The following is a 5,700-nucleotide window of genomic DNA, read 5'->3' on the forward strand; positions in this document are numbered from 1 at the left end:
GACGCTGAATGGAGCTCAAAGGGATATTGTATTTGGCTAAAAGATAACAGTATATCACATGAAGTGAATGAAGGTAGTTGATATTGAATTGATGAATCACGGAGATGAATGGAGTGATAGTTAAAGAATAAATAAATATGGATAAATATGCTCATGGAGGATTCAAACCCTCGTGCCTGCGTATTCTCACCGTGCAATGAGAAAGTTAGAGCTTCGTAGTTCGTGGAACTAATGCAGAACAAGGAAATGAGTTTTGGTTGGATTTCCAAGAGGAAAAGAAAATTGCTTAAAAAGCAAGAGTGTGGCATTGGCCAATGATGGTAATAAACCATAATGAATTTATGAAAGCATGGTTTGAACCAATGAGGCTACCAGAGTTTTAGACTCTATAGGGTAGGAGAAGATATTTTCCAGGGCTTGTAATCCCACAAGGAAAAATGAGAGATAGCCATAGTGTATAAATCTACGGGGCAAGATAGATGAATGCCAGAGTTCGTAACTCAATAGGGAAATATCACAAAGATGTGCCATAGTCTGTAACTATACAAGGGCAAGAAACAAATTTCCATAGTCTGTAACTCCAATGAGCATGGTGCATAAGTGTGTCATAGTCTGTAACTATACATGGTAGAAGGAACTAAATACCAGAGTTTGTAACTACATAGGGAAGAATGAACAATATCCAAAGTCTGTAACTGTGTAGGAGAGATGAAAAAAGGTCAAAGTATGTAACTTATAGGGAAATACATGTTTACCAAAGTCTGTAACCGTATAGGCAAAGAGCAAGGTTATATGCCATAGCCTGTAACTATACAATGCAGACAAAAGTGATTGCTAGAGTCTGTAGCTCTATAAGGGAAAAGAGAAGCGATACCAAAGTCTATAACTGTGTAGGAACTAAAAGAGGTAGCTGGAGTCTATACTCCATAGGCAGAAGGAATGATGCTTTGTCAAAGTCTATAACTGTACAGGAAAAATCAAAGGTTTCCAAAGTCTCTACTCCATAGGCAAAGAGAAATGATGCCAAAGTCTGTAACTGTATAGGCACTGTCAAATGTTGCCAGAGTCTGTACTCCATGGGCAAAAGAGAGCTTGCCACAATCTGTAACTTTGTAGGGAAAGGAAGCCAGGGTTTGTACCTTATAGGCCGAGAACAAAGGATGCCAAAGTCTATAGTTGTATATGCAATGCATGAGGAAATTGATTAGGAAATGGGTGTGTGACCCTTAGGTAATGATACCAAAAGATGTATGGACATCAAGGAGAAGAGTATGGCATTGAATCCAAGGAGAGAGTATGATGGATAAAGCAATGGTGCTTCACTGTTAAAGTTTTGGATGATTGATGAGCAATGATGCTTCACAGTTGAAGTGTTGAATGATTGATGCTTTCCTGAAGAAGACTTATCAAATGTATGATTAAAATTGCACTAAAGTCTATGAACAAAGGCGAATACCTTGAGCAACTGGGTCATTCGTCCCGTATCCAAATACATTCTAGACAAAGATATGAATGCTTCACTCTCATCATTATTCGGTACTTAATGATCATGGCATACAACTTGAGTCAGAATTGATAAGTTGCTGATAGAAGATCCTGACTGTTGATCCTGATAATATAATGTTGTTTGTTGTGGAAGGAGACTTGAAAATCACTTGATTTGAATTATGCTAAAGTCTATGAATAAAAGTGAATACGATGAGCAACTAGGTCATCCGTCTCGTACCCAAAGATATTCAGAATGAGTTAATGGAATTATCCACTCTCATTCCTTCTCTATTTCTTAGGACTCATGCCACACAATCTGAATTATGATTGACAAGGGTTGATACCTTTGTTGTGTTTGAATAGTAGTCCACTTTGTCAGCTACGTTTGATTGGCATTGACTTTGAAGTCTTGATATTGGATTTGAACCTTGAGATCTTGAGCTCTTGAGATTCAGCATATCCAGTGTAGCTTGAGCATAATGGACTTGCCCTATCAAGTGATCAAGGGTCTTTTGATTACTTGAATAGGCTTTGAGATTTAAACACAATGCAAAGGATTTGGTTGACCAAAGTGACCTTTGATGAACCCTAATCAATGGGATACAAGGAAGTTAACTGGGTTATGTACAACAACCTAATGATTCATCAATTAATCAAATCAAATGGTTCTAAGTAACCATAAACTAGAGGACCATGAAAGTATCAAAAAAAATTCTACCTAGAGGAAAAATGGTCAATATGTACAAGTTGATTAAATAGAAATAAAATCAAGATTATATAAAACCAATTAATCCATTAAAAATAATACATGAGTATGTGATGGGAATGAAATTAGGCTAAGTTCATTTTAACAAAAACCTGATATTTCTAAAAGTTTTTATTTAATCGATTAATCATCATTAACAAATTTAATCGTAATTAATTAACTAATTAGCCTAAATTACCATTAGTCATGATTAATATAAAAGCTATACTTAACCACCTTAATCACAACTAATCCTAATTAAACCTAAAATCCTAATTAACCTAATCAAGCTAATTAACATGATGATTATTCCTAATTCTAAAACCTAATTGAGATAATTAACATGAATTAATTTAATAAATAAATAACAGGTTCAACGAGGGGTGCAGGAACCTGAAGGAGGTGCAATTAGAGGTTTTTGGGCTTTAGGCCCAAGCTACAAGCGGCAATGATCCTTAATAAATCCAATACTGCATCCAAATCCCCAAGCCAATAGGTCACGCGGCGCAACGACCACAATATCTACTTTCAAAACTCACTTTTCATTAAGCGTGGAATTGAAACCAAAAACTCTGATTTGACGTCGCGTGAATCTCTGAAATCTACGTCCAAAACTTATTCACTTAGTCACAGTGTGCTCTTTGAATCAAACATCATGGAATCAAAAAAGATGCAAAAAGTCCTAGAATTAGAATCTTGAAGCTGAGTCTCAATGTTCAGGTCTCAAACAACAATGCGATATCAAGATTCTAGATCAAAATCGGAGCGAAAACTCACCGAATCCGAACCTTTGATGCAAACAGTTATTGAATCCATTTTATTCTATGATTCCATTGACCTTCTCTTCTTCTTCTTCTTCTTATTGAACTTGTGCGTGAGAGAGGAATATGAATGAGAGGATTGATGTGGTGCTGTGAGTTTATGGTGAGCGTGCAAAGATGATGATGATGAGACTGAGAGAGAGACTCATGGAGAGTGAGAATTCGAAACTCTGAAGTGTGATTGGTCAGAATATGAATCTGAGAATTTGCAGAATGAATCCCCCTGAATTGTGCAGGAAGTGTTGTTTATATATAATATCGATTTAACAGAGTGAAAACTCTATTAAATCTGAGAAGCTTTAGGTTAGTTCAGCGTGAAATCACTCTACTAGATTTAGGTTAGTTAGTTAGTTATTGTAAAGTTTATCTATTAGTGAGGTTTTGATTCCGTGTATGCGTTATGTTTGTATTATGGTGGTGATCTTGTGTTTTGCTTCTGTTAGTGCACTGATTAGTCTATTAAACCAGTTGTAACGAACTTGTTAGTGAATAAGTTTAAGTATATTATGGATTGGTTTTATAGGCTGATAACTGTCAACTGCAGGTTGCGCATTAAAATGGAGTTTGTGGAATTGTTGTGGCTTAAATGGTGACCTGCCATAACGGGTATGATTTCTGCAGATTGTATGTGCCACGGGCTGAACCATGAAACCGCAGGTCAAATTCATTTACTGCTGCTTGGTGATGTTAGTCATTATTTGCAATGATGTAGGTAACTTTTTTATGATATGTTCTGAATCACATCTGCTAGAAATTTTGTGCAAGTTAATTCTGTCATGGGTTGTTCAGTTAGTTTGGATTGGATGTTGTCATGGACTGCATATGCCTGCAACTAATACTATGTCACAACTCTGTAGAAGATTAAATGGGCCATGATGCAGGTCAGACCCCTTGCTGCTGAACCCAGGCGCGTGAATGAGTTTTGGGGCTCAAGTTTGTAAAGGGAGCCATGTAGTTTTAGGGAATAGGATATGGAAATGTACATGAAATTGATTTGAATTCTTTGGGAGAATTAATTGAATGTTATGGATTGAAAATTGACAATTGTGTATAAATGGAATGCTATTTTTAATGGTAACTTGAGATTTCTTTTTGAATGCCTAATTAGAAATTGGTTTATGTTAAGTTGGAAAGGACTTAGAAGTTAGTAAAAGCTTTAAAATGGAAATTTAAAGGTTATGGGTGTTAATGGAATGGTTTTAAAGTCTTGAAATGGATTAAAAAGTCATGTTGCAATTACTTGAACATTGAAAGAGTTTCAAAATGTTAATTGAAATTGGGTTGAAAAGATTAATGTGGTCAACCGTTGATAAAAAAGTCTACAGTTACTAAAAGTCCACCTTACAAAAAAAATTTGATTTTTGTAAACATGCTTATGGATAATATAAATTGATATTTGGAAAGGAATGTAATGAATATTTTTGAATTAATTGATGCTTTATTTTCAAAATAAAATTTTTCCACCAAAAACAATCTTGAATTAAATATATGCATAAAAAAATTGATTAAATGAAACAAGAATTAAATGATGTGAATGATATGAATGCAACCATGTCAAGTATTAAATTGACTAAGGACCAAGTACTAGACCACAAGGACCAAGTAGCATGATGCATGAGTTAAGGCTTTCAAATCACATGAACAAATATCACAAATGCCAAGTACTTGATTAGAGTTCTCATGGCTTGATTCCAAGACCAATATGCAAGTCATACACACAAAGATCACAAACCAACAATGAGCTTCCAAAATAAATGGTCCATAAATGACATGAATCCAAGATTAGGGTTAATCACAAGATTAACACAATCACCAAATGTCAACACCTTCAACTAGGGTTTCAAGCCAAATCACAAAATCCACATACAAAACTATATGGATAAGAACCAACAGTGATATGAACCAAGAAAATCAAGCCCATGACGAAATTAGGGTTTTAACCACCCAAAACAAAAGGATGCCTACAACCAAGAATTAGAGTTATGCACCAGCAATACCAGGAGGAAATCTCCAAGGGTTTAAGCCTTAGGGTTTAAAACCTTGATCCAGATGAATGCAAAACCACCCCTTATATGGTTTGATCCTCAGGCAAAACCCTAGCTTTGGTTAGGTGTAAACAACCACAAATATTTGAATCTATGAAGATATTTGCAAACGTTAATATGAATATATGATGCACATGTATGAGTAGGGATGTGCATGGATCATAAATCAAACCAAATTGAACCATATATATGGTTTGGTTTGGATCTTAAAACCATTTTCATAAAATCAATTTATTTTCTTAAAACCGGTTTATAAGTGGATCGGTTCGGTTTTAAACCGATTTTTAACAAAAAAAAATAGTTAAAAAAAACAGTTTTAAATCAATTTCTTTAAAACCAATTTTTTATTTTCCTAAAAAAATCAATTTCAAAACCAATTTTATAAAAAAAACAGTTTTTAAAACTATATTTTTAAAAAAACAATTTTATATCAAAAATAATTTTATTTTATTTTAACTAACTTTTTTATTTTCACTAGTTATAAAACTATTTATATAAAACAAATGTTTATTTTAAAAAATTACTTTAAATTTGACTTTTATAATCACCATAAATAATATCTCGATTAAAAACAATCCCAAAATATGACGTGTTACATAAA

General features: G+C 34.0%; 1 long non-coding RNA gene across 1 annotated transcript; it reads left to right on the forward strand.

The window, feature by feature from the left end:
* The first annotated feature begins 2,733 nt into the window (after positions 1-2,733).
* Positions 2,734-4,151, forward strand: LOC127097616 (uncharacterized). The gene is made up of 2 exons (XR_007793107.1): positions 2,734-3,357; positions 3,599-4,151. It is a non-coding gene; the product is annotated as an uncharacterized LOC127097616 (long non-coding RNA).
* The last annotated feature ends 1,549 nt before the right edge of the window (positions 4,152-5,700 follow it).

The sequence above is a fragment of the Lathyrus oleraceus genome, chromosome 6 (genome assembly GCF_024323335.1).
Source record: "Lathyrus oleraceus cultivar Zhongwan6 chromosome 6, CAAS_Psat_ZW6_1.0, whole genome shotgun sequence".
Taxonomy (NCBI): Eukaryota; Viridiplantae; Streptophyta; class Magnoliopsida; order Fabales; family Fabaceae; genus Lathyrus; species Lathyrus oleraceus.